This window comes from Molothrus aeneus, chromosome 10 (genome assembly GCF_037042795.1).
Source record: "Molothrus aeneus isolate 106 chromosome 10, BPBGC_Maene_1.0, whole genome shotgun sequence".
In the NCBI taxonomy this organism is placed as follows: Eukaryota; Metazoa; Chordata; class Aves; order Passeriformes; family Icteridae; genus Molothrus; species Molothrus aeneus.
In genome coordinates, this window is record NC_089655.1 from 17,945,466 (window position 1) to 17,965,276 (window position 19,811).

A 19,811-nucleotide genomic window follows, 5' to 3' on the forward strand; every position below is an offset into this window, starting at 1 on the left:
CCTCCATTCAGGGAGTTGTAGAGAGTGATAAGGTCCACCCTGAGCCTCCTTTTCTCCAGGCTAAACACCACCAGCTCCCTCAGCTGTTCCTCACAGGACTTGTGCTCCAGACCCTTCCCCCTTCTGTTGCCCTTCTCCTGACTTGCTCCAGCCTCTAAATGTTTTTTGTAGTGAGGTGTCCAGGACTGGACACAGATCTCGTGACGTGTGGCCTCGCCAGTCCCAAGTCCAGGGGACAGTCACTACCCTGGTCCTGCTGGCCAGACCATTGATGGTACAAACCAGGTGCCATGGGCTTTCTTGGCCACCTGGGCACACACTGGCTGATCCTTACCCATACACACCAACCCTATCATCATCATCATCAAGCTCTAGACAGTCAAACCACTCCCTAACACACAGGACTACCCATGACCTCTCCTTCCTCGCCTGACCCTTCCGAAGAGTTTATAGCCATCTCACTCCAGTTGTGTGAGTCATCCCACCATGCTCCATGATGGCAAGGATGTCACAGTTTTCCTGCTGCACTGCGGCTTCCAGCTCCTCCTGTTTGTCACTCAAGCTCCCTGCCCTGGTATCCCTCAAACATCTGTGTGCCTCCCCCAGGCTCATCTGCTGGGACCCTGGGGCCCTACACCCATCTCATGTATCTAACAGGAGGGTGGCTCCCAGTGTTAGCAGTGCCCACACTCACCTCCCCCTAGCCAAAGCTAAACTCCAGCTTTTAAGTGCTTTTATTAATTTTTATAAGCCTAGAGCAACGTGTTCACCAGAGCTCACCACAGCTCTGTTTCCCCCCAGCCCCCCATTTAATTTTAAGAGGGGGCCAGCCCCAATATTTGAAACTCCTGCTCCATTTCTTTTCATTCTCTTTTTCTTCCTTCCTTCCTTCCCCCTCGCCCCCTCCCTCCATCTCCTGCTCTGTCCCCTTCAGAAGCCCCCAGGATGACACTGCTCATTGATGCTTCTCCTTCATTAGCATTTCAGCAACTTGGCTCAGTAGTTTCAGAGACAATCCGTCATGAGAAAACTGAAGAATGTGCCCCATTTGCATGATTCTGTGCCAGAATGCAACTTTTTCTCAGCTGTTCATTGTGTAATTTCCCCTTGAGCCTTCAACTTTCCCATGAAGTCCCAGAAATCATATTATAGAATTCCAGACCAGCTGCAATGCTCCAAAGATTAGTTTTATGGACATTTTAACCAATCTCACAGCTCTACAAAGAGCATCACATACATAAGAAACACAGGTTTACTTTCTGTTGTCAGGAAAGGCAATGTGCCTACTTGAATAAAGTTCTTTGAAACTACAAGAAGGAATTTATGCCCCATGATGAGAATGATCCAATAACTGTTGTGAATCCTTAGGCATATTTTTAACTTTCACTTGTACTGCCTTAATTATTTTATTCCTCTTACAATTAAATGTTTGTAATCCATTTTGAGAGTCTTTCTGAAATGAATGGATATGCAAACAACTTGATTGAAATGCTTGGTGCATATGACTAAAAGTTACTGGCTCTCACACATCAGCAGAACAAATCAAGCTTTTCGTTTGTTGGTTTCAGAAATCAAAAAATGGTTTATAAAAAAAGGCAGATAAAACCTGGTTCTAATTACTTTCTAGAGGGCATCTGAGTTTGTAGAAATAGAGGAGTTTAGTATATTAAAAGTAAGCAAGGAACTGAAAATTGGTGTGAAGCAATCAAACTACTTTGTCAATTAAAATGTATCCCATTAGGAAAATTAGGCACCTGTTCCACAAAAGTTAGACAATGGAGCATGGGAGGAGAACACTGCCTTTTAACAATCTGGTTGCTAATTAAATTCTTTACTTTTTCCTATGTATGCCAATAACTATCACTTTTCCCATGTCTTTTTTAACCTACCGAAACAGAACTCATTTTTAATTATTCTGCCACTTAAAACCACCAAATCTCTTCAATGCTTTCAGAGCCCGAGCACATAAAATGCAAACATTTAGATAAATTTTTTAAATACAGTCTGGATACTTTTTAATAGAGATTTTTGTTTCTCCCCCCCTCCCCCTGCCAGTAGGGTTGGCTGTGTAAAAACCACCCTTGCTGACTCAGGCTAATCTATGAAACAAACACAGGGACACATTCACACTATGTGAGTGCATACTTATATATATTTTTTTGTATTTGTATATATATATATATATATATATATATATATATATATATATGTATGGTACAAAAATCCTATGGAATTAAAGCTTGCCAAGATTAGGACTTCATAAACAGATAAATTAGGGTTCTTCCAATGTGAAAGGTAGGTGTTTTTTTTTTTTTGGTGAGAAGCTCACACGGTGATTAGGGTGAGGTTGTGGAAGATTTCATTAATTATAGGTGACTGGTTTTCCTCTCAGAGGACAGCTCAGGTCCCCCAGCTCCCCCTTGGCAGCTCATCTTAAATTGTTGTCTAACCTTTCCCTTAATTCAGCTCATCTTGAGCTGATGGGAACTGCTTTCATTCCACCTCTTGTGGAGGTAATGAAACAATCTTCTTATTCACTTGGTTCCTCTGAGCCGGTGACACACAACAAAAAACCCAGGGCCCTGATTAATGGCCGCTAATTAGCAATGTTAATGACCAGGTGTCCAAGAGCATGGCCAGCTTCTCTCAGCATGGAGTGATCCCTCAATGAGGGCCCTGCAAATCCAGCCCCAGTGACCCTTCCCCTCAGCTGCCAGTAATGAAGCTGAGCTCTCTCATTACACCCAGGAGAGGCTCAGGGGGAGGCCCAGGCCTTGAGAGCCAAACTCTTTCCTTCAGCTCTAGTGGGCCTTCCATTAATTAAGGTCAGCATTTTTGCTCTCCATCCCCCCCAGCCTCAGCCTTTTCCCCCTCAAAAAAAAAAAAAAAACAACAAACCAAAACCAACAAAACAACACCAAAAATCCCCCAACCCTCAAAGGTAAAAGATTTGGATGAAGGAAGGCTTAGTTTTCTCAGCTTTCTCTGCTTTCCCAGTGATAAAGGTGCTGTTTCCCAGAGTGTTTGAGCTGCTTGTAGCCCCTTTTTCCCCCTCATCTTTTGAGCCCTCTGGATCTAGCTATAACCTGAGGGAAATCTCCACTGGCTGCAGCTGCTCTCTACCAAACCTTCCACCTCCCAGAGAAAAAGTAGTTGTAAGAGCACAGAGGTGGAGCGAAGCTAGTGCTGGCAAAGGAAAAAAGTTGTGCGTATCAGCTAAAAACCCAAATGTGCATCTCCACAGGTCCCACTGGCCACACAGAAAATGAATTCACGTATTATTTCTCATCAGCATTTTTGTCATATTTACTGCTCTTGAGTTTAGACACATAAAAAGTGACCTTCAATATAAACATCAAGTAAAATGTGCCGCTTTTGCTGCAGTTTGTAACTCCTTTCCTGCAGCAGCAGTGGAGGTGCTGTCTGCTCTCTGCTGTGGGCTTGGGGGAGCAGGAAGGGGAGATCTCCCTGTCCAGCTGTGGTGCAGGCACAGCTGCCAGCTGCTGCTGAGCCTCTGATCATCCTGACACAGCTCCTGTCTCCTAGGACAGGCTGGGGGATGGCAAGAGTTTGTAAGTTCTAGAAATCAGTCTTGGTTTTGGTGGGGGGCAGCCTTTAAAGTATGGGGGATGTTATATCAGCATGCATGCGGCACATGGCTACAAAAATGAGCCAAATGTTTAAAGGAATAGAGAACTGTTTCATTTTTGCTTTGTGACTTAGCAAATGTAGTGATTTAGGAGCGAGAAAATACTTTTAGTGCACCTACATGCAGCCTGTGTGGTAAGGCTGAGTGCTTCTGAAGTTTCCAGAAACTTCAGAAGTCAGCTTTATTAGCTTTGACAATGCAAATGTTTTCTTTTAACTGGAAGAATATTACTACAAGCCTCTAATTTTTTTCTAGTTGTGCCCTGTGAAATGAAGACACAAAATTAACATGCGTTGAAAGAGAGGAGTTAAGGGAGCTGATGGGGTGATAGGAAGCCTTTTACTCTAGGTCACATCTTGAGCTGGAAGTGACAGAAAGTTAATACTGCAAGAATGCCATTTGGTGGCTGTTCTAAGATAAGGGGGAGCCAAGCTCAAACTTTAATGTGTTAATGCCTTCACAAATGCATTAGCAGTAGTTGGGGAGGTAGCTGGACACCATACTGCACCAATTGTTTTCCTATAAATCCTTAAAGGGGTGATTTCCATCTGTGTAATACTGTCTCCTTCCAAGTGACAATTATTCCCTGCTCTCTTGACCGTCTGGGCATTACAGCAGTGACTAACATGGCAAATTAATATCAGGATGATAATAAATTTGGATTTTCCCAGTAAAATTAAATGAGGTACAGAAAAAAAAGGTGCTGCCTTTTGATGTGTCTGGATGCTCCGGCACAGGATGTGCCACTGCCCTGACAAGGCTGCACAGTCCAGCTACTGGACTTCTCTGCAAAAATAAATTACTAAACTTTTCATTCTTGCGTCTTGAGACAATTTTACTGGCACCCAAGTTGACTAGAGAAAAATCTTGCAAGATGTACTGGTTCATTCCCTGTCGATTAGTTGCTCTCCATGGATCCTTGGACTTTCTAAGTGGATGCAGTCTTGAAATTGTGCTGCTTTCACCTTGCACACAGCAGGTTATTCAGTAAGGACCTGCTCCGGCTCTGGCTTGCTTCACCTGAAACTGTAATCCTACAGTGGGTCAGCTGTCTTTTAAAAGGTGTTTTTGAACCTGACATGGATTTTGAATGAAGGTTTACATCTATTCCCTATCTAGAAGTGAGCATTGACTGTCATTACAGATATGAAAGGTTCAGTTCCCAGCTCTCCCAGAAAACTCCTCAGAGATTTTGGGGCAGTTACTTATGGCCAATGAGGGCTGCTAATGAAAAGATGATATAGTGATGGTGAGTGCATCAAAAATAAAAATGAATTAAAAAAGCTGATTGAAAATAAAACCCACCCAAAACCCCAAACCAAACCAGAAGAAAAATTAGCTTGACCCTTGCCTCCCTGTGAGCAGTCATAACACATTGCCTTTATTTTCTGCCATCAAGACAGACTGAAGCAAGGACTGACCCTTCATGTGTATTTCTGTGGCATCAAAATCCTATGGGAAACCAGTGGCAATTGAGGGCTTTAGCTACATGACATAAAGAATAACTGGGTTTTCAAAATATCACTCACTCCTTGTAACATCATTTCTAGCACCGTGCTGTTCACACAGCCATGAAAAGCAAAGCAACTCCTGCAAACTGTAAGAGCTTTTGTAACTCCATCCTACACATCTAATTGATCAGCTATGCCAAAAAGAACAAAAGTCTTTCTATAGCTATAGTTATTCTATTACAGGTTATGCAGATAAGGTTACAACTAGAGCCAGACACATTTTTTTCCAGATAAACCTTTTCCACTGACAAATACACATGATCACAAACTTTTCATGAATGGGTATTGAGTTCATCTCTTTTCTAGCTAAGAGTCTGAAAACGTTTTCAATCTAAATATACTTGCAGTTAATTAGAAATGTCTAGAAAGTTTCAAACTGTGAAATATGAAATATTTTTTTTAGTTTTAATGAATCAAAATTTTGCCAAAAATTTCCCTTCAGGCCTTCACCTCTGTTATTGCACACACACACCTGTTATTGAAGAACCAGTTACCTGAACAGCTTCACTGGCCTCCCTTCTGCCTCATAGAAGCTTCTCCTTTCAGGCAGTGGCTGTAATGCCTTTTAAATGTATCATCAAAACAATTTCCTTCCCTAAGTTAGGGCATTGCTGAAGCAAATGCTTAAATAAAACAACCAGGACCCTGACTGCTCATTATATACTGGGAGTTCATTTATGGAGTAGGGATCCAAAGCAAAGTTTTGCCTAGTTCCAAATTTTCCGAGCATTTGGACACAGCTTGTGTTCTGTGTCCCACAAGAAGGAAGAGATGAGAAACACATGGAAGCAATGACCATCATGTGGGCCCAGTCCCAGTCACTGATCCCAAGGAAGTTCTGACACTGACTTCTGGAACAACAAGCTGGAGCCTTTGGAAGATGAGACCTGCATGGAGTTGTGAAATCAGCTGACAGTGAAGATGCTCATTCTCCTTAATCCCATACTATCCCTGTTATGCGCAGTACTCTGTTTAGGAAACTCTTCAGTAACAGCAAAAATAAGTCTACAAAACTACTGAAATCTTCTTGCCACTGGCAATACTTTGCTTTTATACCAACTTGGTTTATGCCTGCTATAAAGTCCCAAGAAGGATAAATCTGAGGACTTCACAGCAAGCATAGGGTTTGGGATAAATGTTTTGATTGCTGAGTTACATTCTTGGGTTATCTGACAATTTGCTTTACAACTACAGTTTGTCATGATCTTATGGATGATTTTCCATTTGCTTTTTCTAATCACTTTCTATTACAATCTTTTGCCTCAGTTTTCCCTGTTGAAAAATGGACATGGCCCTACCTTTTCAACAAGACAAGGTAAAAATTCATTTGGTAATGTTTGTGAAGCAATTTGCAATGATTGGTTTGTAGCTGAGCTAAATACAATGTACTATTAATAAAGTAATTAAAGAAAAATAAATAAGGAAGGAATTATGTGGATTCCTATAAAAGGCAGCTGGTAACAAGGGAAGAATTTTGCCCATTACTGGAGCACATAGCTCCATAGGCAAATTAAAACAAGGGCTCTGTCCTCAGAGTTTTGGGCAATCCAGGCTACATAATTGATTTGAGAAGAGCTACTCCAGGCTACTGTGTAATTACAGAAGTATTCACTCTTCTGGCTCCCACTCTCCTTGTCATGTTCTACCTCATTGCCCTTTATGCTAAAGCCTTTGTTGATGAGGGAACGGAAGCAGTAAGGACAAATAAAGCAATTAGCAGGTAGGGGGAATGCTACCACTGCTTAAGGATAACACACAGCCTGTACTGGGACATTTATTAAGTAGAAGTCTAGAGCCTGGAGGTCAGAAGGAAAATATAGGTAATCCAGAAAAACAGAGAAAATTTTTTTAAAAACATTTTTCTTATATATGTAGTATTCAAGAAATCTTGGCAGAAATAAAACATTTTCAAATAGTCTATATAAAAAACATGATGATTTTACTTAACATATTTTTAGTGAGATTAGCTTCCAGCTTTCTAATTTTGTTTTTTTTTTTAAACTAGAATCTCATCACAAGAGTGCTCTTCTCTCCTGTTCCAAGTATGCATTGGCAGTAAGCAAACAACAATTTTTTTAAGGGCTAAAATCTCATGTAAAATTGCTGCAGAGCCAGCCAGGAGAGGGAGCCAAGACCTTGAACAAACCTTTCTTCCTGGCTCTCTGACACCCTGGGAAGGAAGCTGAGCCATTTTGGCCGGGGCTGCTGTGTTCTCTCAGGGCTTATGTGAATGCATTGCATGAGGAAGGGACAAAAGTGACTGGGAAACAAAACTACACATGGAGTCCCCAGGCATCAAATGTTGGATGACTCATGGTATAAGGAGAGAAGAAACAGGAAGGTACATGAGGACTGGTGGAAATGAGCACTACTGTAGTTTTTCACTTTTCATGCTTCCACTGCTCATCAGGAGACCAGGATTGGAGGTTGTTACAGTCCACGGACTCTGGTTCTTTTCATAAATCATTATCAGTTGAATTTGAGAAAGGCATGAAGAGAATAATAGAATTTCTGCTGAGTGTGGTGGACTGAGATCATGGATGGTCTAAAATCAGATTAGAACTGCTAGGGCAGGCACTGCAATGCACTGAAGTGCTGCTGCTCCTCCAGTGCTTGGGTGGACTTTGGGTTCTGATCTCCACAAGTCTAAACTTTATCTCCAAACCACATCAGTCCAAGGGGCAAGGACGTTGCATTGGGGAAAAAAAAGAAAAGAAAACAGAGAACATGAAGAACACAAGTGGACAAAAAAACCATTTAAAATGTTTAAGAGAAGAAATACTAGAAATTAAGAGGACAATTTCATTCAGGGCCATTTGTCATATTTTTCTGGCTGAAGAACTAGAAGAAAGGAGAAGATTCTGAGTCCAATTTAATGTTCTTATTTTTTTCATTTCCAAGCTTTCAGTATTTCTAAGTATAATTTCTCTTCATTTCCTTCCAGTAAAATAGAAGATACTGGGACTAGTCTGTAATAGAGAAAGCAATCATCAGAAAAAATTTAAAAGTCTTTTTTGCTAACTAAACTAAAACCTGTATTTCAATCTAAACTTAAACAAAACCAGCTTCATTTTGACTCCTTTGTCCTGGAACTTCACTCTGAAATCATAAAAAAGTCAAAGTGTGCACTTTTTTCTAAAAATCATTTTAAACAATTTTAATTATTGTGATTGTTAAAATATTTTATTTGTAGACTCAGATAACAAATTAGTTCCTCACTATCAAATTAATTTTTTTACTGCACGGTGTTGATTTCTTTTTCCTCACAGTGCAGGTAGCAACTTCTCAGAAGTGCATCCAAAATAAACTAATGATGAATAGTGACAAACTGAATTGAAAACAAAGAGAACTTTTTGTTATTTGTTAACTATTCTTATCTTACAGATCAAAGTATTTGGATGGGAGACAAACACATTATACTCTATTTCCTGAACTACCTTCTGTTTCTAGAAGCCTGGCAGTATTTCTTCAGGCATTTCATGCAAGCTATGAAATTTATGAAGTTTATCCAGATCCTCCAAGAGGTAGTGAGGGATCAGCTTGGAGATGTTTCCGAACAGCAGCCCCAAGAACAGAAATCAGTGGAGAAACTTCTCACAACTTTTTTCAGGAAGCTCAGGGGAAGCAAGTTAATAACTGTGCCTAAACTTAGATGCCAGGAGCATTTTTTACTCCTTCTGGTCTCTGCAAAGCAAGATCTTTCTCAAGCAACACTGATACCAATCTACAGAAGAGAAAACTGAGGCACATGGAGAGGCAACTCTGCATGGAAAGGGTTGGCTGGAGACCTGAACCTGGTATCTGAAATCCCATTCTGGTGCTCTCTCCTTGAACCACACCGGGCTGTGGTGCAGGAAAATCTGCCTTGCTATGCTTGCTTTGTACATAAACACACAAGTTAATTTCCCAGACTTTAGAACCTGGCCACATATGCAGAACTCTCTGGATTATTGTATTTCCAGCAAGTGGGAATAAAAGGCAGAGCCTGCTGTATGAATGACTGCAGGCTGTGTCCTGTCAGGGGCTGCATGGCAGAGGCAGAAGCATCATCATGAACCCCCAGAGCTATCCTGTAAATCTTCATTAAAGTCAGGGGGAGTTTCAGGTCTGTTATCAAATGTTCAATTACACTCTGCAAGTAACAACAGAAGCAAATTGATAAAAATAGGGTAGGAGACAATAGGTGTCGAGCAAAGGAGACCACTAAAATATGTGCAGAGAGCCTGGAATAATATGAATAATGAACAAATTTGTAAAAATCAAAGTCTATTTGCAGTTGAATAATAAACAGAGAAAAGGGCAGGATTGGTTGAATGAATTATGCATTATGAGTCATTTTACAAGCACCGATATCTATAAAGATAATGGTTCTAATGTAAATAACAAGCCTTTAATATTTATGCAGCCTTAATAGTCTGGGGAGTCTGTAATGATGGTTAAGAATTATACCTCTCCTCAGTGTTTTTCAATGGAAAACAGGTTTATCACAATGTCACAAACCCAAAGCAGTTTTATGCTAAGTTTGATACACCTTTAACTCCACTTTGGACCCTGTCTGCCCTAATGCTGGAGTCTGGACAGAACCATCATTTCTAATTGACAGCAATGCCATGGCAATAAAATCAGGGCCTTCTGAGCTAGAGATCAGAGCACTCAAACAGTGACAAAACTGGACATTTCACTTTCCCTTCTGCTTTGAGATAAGGATCTCTGTACTGACTTAGTGCAATCTCAGCAGCGAGAGGAGAAATGAAATGAAAAGTGCCCTCCCCTCTCCTCCCTGCACATAATTCTGTGTGGGAACAGGAGAGGCCCCAGAAATCCCTGTGCAATCACAGCTGGGCTGTTAATTGCCTGGCCCTGTGCACAGTCACACCTTGTTGCTCCTCTGCCACAAGAAAGGGCCACCCAGCCCAGCAGTGCCAAGGCAAAGGCAGAAAGGTTTCCACAATTCCTGTGTGTCACTCTCAGCTCAGGGAAATGCCAATGTGCCAGCACGGGCATGACCCTGCCTGGGCTCCCACGGCTGACAGCAGTGCTCAAAGTCAGGGAGTGACTGAGAAAGGATTGGCTTTCTCTACCCTCTTTCTGTTAAATTAAGGTTACAGCACAGGAAAAATCATTTATTCACTGGAACAAAAGCAGCTGAGTGCAGCAGCAAGCACCTGGCCCCTGATCATAGCAGCAGAGAGCCCAGTTTTCCCAACAATTCTTACTCTTTCAGAGAGAGAATGATGATCCTTAAAGAATTTTCACACAGACCTTGGGGAGACAAGGTTGCCATGTCCATTTTCCTTCTGTGACGCCGTGGATTTCTGCAAAACCTACTTACTTGGAGGTCTGATCTGGCACTTGGAGGTCTGATCCCTGGCTCTCAATTCAGATGCAAAACTGGCACATACTAAGGGTGACACTATATTGAATTGCACAGAGCCTGCAAAATATGTTGAGGGTTTTTTAAAAATAACTTGACCTGCAGGATATTAATATAGTGGCAACTACCCCTGCAGGATATAAAACTGGCACCAAGTCTAAGAACTTCCATTAGTGCAGCAGGTTTCTAGGCCCAGTAATGATCATTTCATCTGAACATGTGGAAATAAAACCAAACCATAATAGGACTTAAAAAGCATTCAATGCATATTTGTCCATAAACACATCATATAAATAAAAACTCTTTAAAAAAAAAGTGCCAAATGAATCAATGTGTATTCTATTATGGAATAAAAATATCCCTTACCACATGTGCTGCTGAAGCAAATAACTTTAGCTGGTATGATAGTATTTTCCACCTTGTGGTACAGTTTATATTTTCATCTATTGATTAAGGACCTGCCCCTGAGGAAGTTAACAACAAGAGTTCCCCAGGCTTAAAAGGAGAAGGAAAAATGTGTAAACAATTTGGCTGAAAACAAGGAAACAAATGTATTTCCTCCTCCCCTTTCTCCTAGCGAGAGTGAGTGTAGAATACAAAACCAGCTGAAGACAGTGGAAAGATTTGCTCCTTACTTCAGCAGCTTTGGATCTGGCCCTAAGTATGTATGTGTGAGATAAATGTTGGCACTACTGGAAACCCCACCTCATACCTCCCACTGTGAACATGTCATCTTTCTATGTGCTCATGCATGCCAAAGCTTTATCTCTTTTGAAATATTGCCCAGAATCAAGCTATGTTTACTCAAGTAATAGGGAGATTCACTTATATGCAATAATTTCTTCAATGGAGAGGCTCTTTCTGCAGTTGTACTTTGGACTTTGTTCCTAGTTTAGCTTCTGTTTTTCTAACTTGATGTTTTTATCCAGGTTTGACAAGAGGGTTGGATTTTTTTTAAATTTTTTTTTAAGTTAGACACCTGGAATTAGCTTTTCCTGCCAAGAATTACAGTGCACCTGGAAGTACTAAATCATTTTAATCTGTTTTTTAGTGGCTTTGCACAATGGAATTGCATCTCTTTATATCTTTCTTACCTTTTTCAAAACTAAATTGCAGCTCCAGACAGCATTTTATGAGTGTGTAGATAGTGATATCATGAGATAGCTGTGCCCTGCTAGTGACTGCCTCTACTGATCCTGGAGGCAGTTAGCTGAGAACTGCATCTCCAGGTTTCTTTCCTCTGCAGTGGCTCTGCTTACCTACATAACATATGGAAATGTGAGCACACACTTACAGCAGATTGTTTGCTATGTTTACACCAGTTCTAACACTAATCCCCATTAATGTTTGATATTGCTCCCAAAGAGTTTAAATAAATGTCAGGCCTCAGATCCATTGCATATGTGTTAGGCATCGTATAAACTTTGCATGGAAAGATACTGAAACACTGTGGGGTGTCCTTTTTTTAACATTACCTTTACTGGCTGGATTAACTGCATCAATGTATGCAAAGCCCTGCTACTTTCATGATTTCTGTCATCACATTTAAGAGTCCTATTTTCAAGAAAAACATAAGCCAGTTTCACATCACCTTTAAAGTCCACTGTCTTGCTTCTGCTCTCAGTTACTTCCATTTATCAAATGTGTGCGTGAGTGCAAAGTGAAAGAACAGCCAGATGCTCACTAACAAACATAAAACTTTTTTCCTCTCTTTTAAAAAATATCAGACACAGCCATACTAGCTGCACTTTGCTGCAGAACAATAACCACCAGGGTCATGGCAAAGTTTGCCCCAGGCTCTGTAGCCCATCCAGCAGTCTGGGTGCCTCGACTTGTAAGAAAATATTTAACTGCTGTGCAGAGAGACATGCAAGGGAACAGCCTGTGGAGACCACAGAAATGACAAGTGCCAGACAGATTCCCAGCTCAAGCTGCTCCTTTGCCCATTATAAGCTATGTGTGCTTACTGGGATTTTATGTTACAGCAGAGAGAAATCTAGAGACCTTCATTCTTTGTCTGCCATGTGGAGAAAGCAGCTGGTCAGGCATCCTCTGTGCCAGGCACTCCCTTTCTCTCTCACCTTCCTTTCCCAATTTGATTATTTTACATGAGGCTGTTTCTCCTGATGATTTTTTTTTAATTACTGTTTCAGAGGTTCAGCTCTGAGGCTGCAAAACTTTCCTGTCAACCACCACCACCCCTGTCAGTTATATTTGGGATGTAACCACCTTGCATTTAGAGGACTTTCTCATTAAATGCTTACATAGTGCCCAGTTCAGCAAGACCTAGATCTTAGCTGGAGCCTTTCTGAAACCCTTGTATTGTCATACAGGCAATAGCAACAATGTTCAGCTACAGAAATCAAAAGCACAAATGAGCAACACGGTGGGAGTGTGCCTGGGGACAGCAGACAGTCAAGAGTAGAAAGTGGTTATTGAGATAGGCTTGTAATTGAACAGAGCTGATCTGCTCCTTTAGGCTAAAGGCAACTAATTTTCACTTCATCCAACCACAGAAAAAGTAAAAAAAAGCTGTGGACACAGCCATATCTCTTAAAACACAGTGTTGTTTAGTAACAGAAATAATTGGACTTCACAAGTTAATAGGTTTTGCAGCAGGGGATAATTTTATGTTAAATGACTAAGCTGTGTCTCAACCTTTGCTGGGCTCATTATATCCTTTAAGTAGTTCAAGTTTCCAGATAACCAGCAGCAGAACCAGGTAAGCAGGCAAAATTAGTGTGGCTGGGAAAACTTGTATCTGTCACACAGGTCTGGTTCCCACACACTCTGGTTACATCATTACTTAGTCTGTTAACTAGGAAACCAATTAGGCCAGAGAGCTGCTGTCAGGTGACCAAAACACGAAAATGCACAAGAAACCCTACCCGAAAGATGGGATTTCAGCAGAGGCCCGCAGATAGCTGACTCCTCTTCTGCTGCACTGCAATTTTCGTATTTCGTTTCGCCTTTGCTTTCAGGCTGAGCTCTGAGGTCCCACAGATTAATGGTTGAAGGAGCCTTGTTTCTCCCCTCAACAGGTGTGCTGAGAAAATTGTTTCCTGCATCAAAAATTACACAAAATTATGTAATCATTTCTCTCATTCACTCTGGCAAATTTCCTTCTCCTTCACGCCTTTTAATTTACAGGGTGAGAACAAGGCAGTAGGTACAGAACTGAGTGCTGCACTATGGTTAACAGTATATTCATCTTAAAGGAAAAGGCTTTATAAGACCAGGGTACAGCTAAAATTCAGGGCACAAACACCTTCAGCAATGGTTGTTTGTTTTCTACAAATCTGAAGATGTTTGTCCATATACAGAGGAAGCACAAAGGTCTCTGGGCTCACCCTCAGCAGAGAAGGGCATGGGCAGAGCAGTCCAGCACAGGGCCCTGGTAGGACAGGTGAAAGCCAGCTTCCTGTAAAGCATACATAAGAAGGGAATGTATGTACAAATAAATACACCTAATCTCTATATTACATCACTACATGGCTAAAATGCAGCTTACATGACTATAATACTTTTTCTATGCATATATTTTAGACACATACATATATATAAATGTATATGCATTGCATGCTACAAGTGGTGCTGATATTTTCTAGCTTGCACGTCTTTCCTGATTCTGGCACACTGACCCGCTAAGTCCTTGCTCTAATCTACTAAAAACCTGCAAACACCTCCAATACCTTCACTCTGGGCCAAGAGCACTAACAAGCCACGTGCTCTTTCTCTCTGTTCTCATCCAGATTTATTTTCTGTTAGGACAAGGAGATAGAGGGATTAAACCTCATCTCAAAAGCCTCAAGAAGAGACTTCATGCAGCAGGGAAGGGCAGGCAGAGGGCACGGGGGTGCTCCCCCACTGGAGGGTGACACTCAAGTACCAGCACTGCTCTTTGATCCACAGCACAGTGCCTTTGGGCTAAAGGGTTTGCCCCAGTGTGGCCCCCTTAATTTCTGATGGCCTGTCATCTTTGGGAAAATTTTTTGGGGAATGGCCATCAGAGGAAGCAAAGTAATCAGAAATACTTTCCTTCCCAATGATTTTGGTGAGCAGATGACTTGATCAGTGTGCAGAGAAGAGCAAAGCAGTCCCTGCCAGCTTGGGGAACCAGGCACTTGCATGTTTTCCAGCACAAGCACCTCATTATTAATTCATGCTCCAGGTCCTCTGTACATGCTGTTACTAATATTAGGTTTCAACAGAGTAATGAGCAACAGCAATAGACTGACTATCTTAATATATTTTAAATAATGTTTGAAATATTAAATTTGAGTTTGGATTTTTAATTAGAGCCTGGGCAGAGTATTGACAATCTTCCTACTGTTTTGCAGCCAGCAAGCAAATAAGATAGGGATTGTTCTGATCTGAACACTGAAAGCCAGTCTGATTTAAGGGATGGATCTGAAATACAACACCAAACTTTAAAGCATGAGACAAATTTGGCTCTGGCTTCAGCAGACAGACTTTGACCCATCCTTATACTAAAAAAGGACTTTTGATATGGGACTTTCATAAAAGTAAACAGTTGTGAGACCAGCACTTACGGATATGCTCTGGAACATCCTGTCACTGGGTTGCCCAGGGACAGTTTGGCTCTCAAGGACACCTCTGTTATTAAATGAAAGGGACATGGTGTAGCTGGACATAGAGAAAAGGGGTTGTTATGGTATAAATATAAATATATAGTATAAATTGATCCCTTTAGGACATACACAGTAGAAAAAAAACTAAGGCAGGCAAGCTGTGGGTCTGAAACCCTACAGGGCTTCAAAGTCCTTCCCACTGCTGTGCTCCAGGCAGGAACATAGGTCAGCACCTCTTCCTTGCTTGGACATACATATATTAAAGGACTCATTTAAAACTGGAGCTGGGTAAAGAGCTAGAGCCATTTTCCTGTGAGTGTGCACATTTCTGAATGTGCTCCCTTTGAGAGGGAGTTGGCAGTGAAGATTTTGCTGTTCTGGAACTCACTCCTTCCACTTGGTCTGTTGGGAGTCTGAATACATTGACCTATGGGGCACATTGCAAAGCCTAACTATTTTCCCAGGATTTTTCTGAATGAATGACTTGAGTAGGTAGAGAGAAGAATGTTTCATTTGTACAGTACGTGGAGGCTTTTAATTAATAATGTTCCCATTTGAATGCCTATTGTATTTTTAAATGTGCTTTGTACATAGACCTAGAGCATCCGATAACTGCAGGGTTGAGTTTTTTTCCAATTAAAACAAAAAGAAATCCCACAACTGTGTGGCATTGCTGCCACATGCCTTTTTGTGATATCTTTATACAGTGTCTAGCACAGTAGACCCTGATCTGGACCATGACTTCTCAGTGCCAGCACCCAAATAGAACTGTCCAAGTTATGGCAGGTCTCAAGGAGATGAAGTTTCACACCAGCTGGAGAGTTTGCCACTGCTGATCATCACTGTAAGGTTGGGGATGCTTTTCAGTCAGTCACTGACATTAGAGAAGTGCCCAGGCTCCTCAGGGTGGCTTTACCTTCTTCCTGTCTGGATTTGGAGCTCTTGAGAGATTGGGTCTTTTCTTGGGTATGTTGGGCATTTCATATTTTTATAACAAGAGAATCAGCCTAGTGAGTGTTCTCACAGCATACAGGTTTTGTTTGTTGAAAATAAAGGTCTTCATAGGAATTGAATGTTTTACTGGTTCTTACAGTTCAAGTAAGAGTTTTTCTTTTTTTTTTTTGTAAAAAACCCTTCTTTTGGTAAAAAGATACTCAGTTTTGGTATCACAGATTTCTTATTTTTTGTCTCCTTTGGTCCTCCCTAAACACCCTGACATAGCCTGAAGAGAAACATTTTCTATTTTCCTTTTAAAATGTCTCTGAATTTAAAATTTTCCTACAGAGGTATTTATTTAGCTGTTGGGTCCAGCTAGTGGTCTGCAGGTCTAATCTGACTCAGAAAAATGCTTTTTATGGTCCAATTCTTTCTCCCTGTGGGAGATGTAGGCCCCATGCTTCTAAAGCACATGAGTACATCCTTCTGTGCCTGGTCACCACATTTTTCTGATTTCAGTCTGCTGACAACCTTCAGTCACCTTTATTTTAAATCTGCACCCAGACCAGTGTCTCAGATGTTTTGAGGAGACAGGTGAGGGCGCTGCCAGCAAACTGGAGTTTTATTGCACAACTCATTGTGTTTAAGCTGTTTTCTTGATGAAGAAGTTGTGGTGCAAAGACAAGTACCCAACAGGTTTTTTCCACACTGGGTTTCTCCTTGTTTCAGCTGTGTGTTTTGCTGCTAGAGCAAACCACCACCTTTCTTGAAAGCCTTAAAAACCCCTCCTGCCACCTCCGCTTTTTCATTCCTTTTCGCTGAGTAGGCTGCCAAAACTGATTTTCTGATTATTTACTGCAACATTCTTTCCTCCATGGCCATGGGGCCTTCCCTCTCTGATCAGGCAAGCACAAGGCAAAGGACCAGGTGAACTCAAACCTGTCTCCTGAATCTTAATGCAGAGTCCTTTGAAAAACACTATGGCCAACCACACCATTTTTCTTCCTCTCTGAAAACCCTGTGAGAATCTTACACTTAAATCAGGTACTGCACAGGCTTCCTTATGTGGCTCACCACAACCCTGACCTGCACTACTCTTGTATATCTCTCTCCCTTAGGAAAACCAGAATGGTTTGTACTGAACTGTGAGAAGAGCTCAAATTTGTACAAATTCTGCCCTTACATGAAGATGCACAAGGGTCAGTTACAAGGAGAGGGCAGGGTTTAGCTTTAAGCCAAGATAAAACACCACTTTCCAGAAGAAAAGAGCTGATGAGATGCATTATTCCACATTGTAACTAATCTACTGCAGGTGCAATGGTCATCATCTTATTCTATTTCTTGATTTTACTATAAATTATGCATCTTGGACAGAATTAAAGGCCATTAACTTTCCATTGCTTTTGCAGTTGATGGAAGTTGATCCCAAGAAAATTTTGACTGGAAAAAAATCATACTTTTCAACATGAATGGCACATATAGGAGGAATAAACAGTTTTAGATCTAAAAACCCTTCCTATAAAAAATGTGTTTGAAAAAACCAATTCACAACAAACTGCTCTCAGACAGATTTACATCCAAAGGGGTGAGGCACAATCACACATTTAAAGTATCCAACATCTCTTAGTATAGATGTTCAGCTGTGCTTACTGATGCTGGCAATGAAATGCCACCAAGCAAAATAATAGTTGAGTGCAATTTCCTTTCCCTTAAGGAGTCCTCTTTTAAGACACTTATCTGAACACATGCTATGGTGGAGAATGTTGTGACTGAATTATTCAATCTATTTTGTGTTAGAAATTTGTACACAAAGTCTGAAAGATGGGCAATCCCCACTCTTTGTAATTATGCTGAGTGTGAACATCTCTGGGACAGCCTTACAACAATGCTAGGAAAGAACAGACTCCAGAGTGACTGAATGGCCTCCAGAGTCTACAGCAGGCAACGTCTCTTCAAAATAAGCCCCACAGGTGGTGATAACCCATTACAGACAGACACCTAACTCCCAACACTAGAAAAATACAAGGGATAATGGGAAATGCTTACAATTGCTCACCATGGGTGTTTACATCAGTTAAAAGCAGATGTCTTTTCTCCAGCTAAGCTGGACTGTAGTTTTGGTGTTCTCAGGTCTGCAGCACCCATGGATATTCAAACAATATCCCTGCTTGCTATGTCCATTCCCATCTCATCTGGCTGTGAGGTGGTGAGATCTGTATCATATTTCTATGAGCTGCACAAATGCTGCTTCCAGATTCAGCTGCTGCAAAACATTTTACATGAGTCTGAACAAAGAGATTCCAGCTGGTCCAGGCTGAAGCAACATATTTGCTTCCTTCTCCCTTTCATCTCTAAGCTCACTCATGCTGAGAGTGAATATAATTGCTCTCTATAGATACATTCAGGTTAGGCACTAAAGCGAGAGAAAAGATACTTAAGCAAATGGACAATGACGACACAAGAACAAATGATTACTAATGAGCAATTAATAAATCCAGCCCATAAATTAAGGTTTCTGATTATCAAAAGACTGAAGTTCTATACCACTGTTCTTTCCACTAAAACTAAGAAGAAAATAAATAGAATTGTTTTGTGAAGCTTAGTAAATGTATAGACTATGAGATACTCTTGCTCATAGCAGCAGAGGAATGGACTTGGTAATCTACGAGATCCCTTCCACTCCTAGGCAAATAGTGAACACAAAATCTAAATCACTGCCTGGACTTTATATTAGCCTTCTGTTCTACTTTTATTTCAAGCCCTTTGGAATCTGACTTTATTGTTCCACCAAAATTGCTTATGCAAAATCTCTTACAGGTTCTTGTTGATGTAAGAACCAACACCTAATAATTTTTCTTTCTGATTTGCCAGATATCTACTCCTTGAGCATGAGCAACCTGATGGCTTATCTTCCTGAACTTCTGTGAAGGACTTTCTTCATCTGGCTTTTTCTCCTCTAGAAGTTTCACAAGTTCTGTTGTGATTATTTTCTCATGTCTTTTACACCTGACCTGAAAACATAGCCCTCCACAGAAATATCACAGTAAACATTCTATTCCAAATAACCTCCTTTTCTCTTCAGATTTTGCAAGTGGACTGCTAGCTACCACCAAGCACAGTAAAAACTACACATGGCAAATAAGAGCCCTAAAGCCTATTTGGGGAGCTTGTTATGATGTCAACAAGGAGTTTTGCTGAATTAGGCTGAACCACCCAGACGGAATCTTCTTCCTACCTGTCACACATACTTATGATATAATTTCTGACCTAAGCTTCTCTAGGTCTTCATGCTTCAGTTCTGTTGAAACTTTAACAGTTCTCTCCTCTTACACAAAGCTAAAGGTCCTGCACTCTTTATATTATGTACTGATGGTGAGATTTTTGGTTTTTTTAGTGTTTTTGATGAGTGCAGATTTAACCTATTGCCTGTTATCCATCCATCCATCCATCCATCCATCCATCCATCCATCCATCCATCCATCCATCCATCCATCCATCCATCCATCCATCCAAAATGCTGCTGCAGCTCTGGTGGCTTCAAGTAATCTCATTGTCCTCCTTCAAAATGCTGATGTAAACTCTTCTGAGAAACTATCTCCAAAAAAATCAGACCAAAATTTTAAAGTTATATTTCTATTATTATTGTTTATTATGTCATCAGTAATTGATGTTTCTTTGTGCCTCTCTTACATACTTTGTAAATGGTCCAGGGCAATGACTGGCCTCTTAATCTGTATTTATACAGGAGT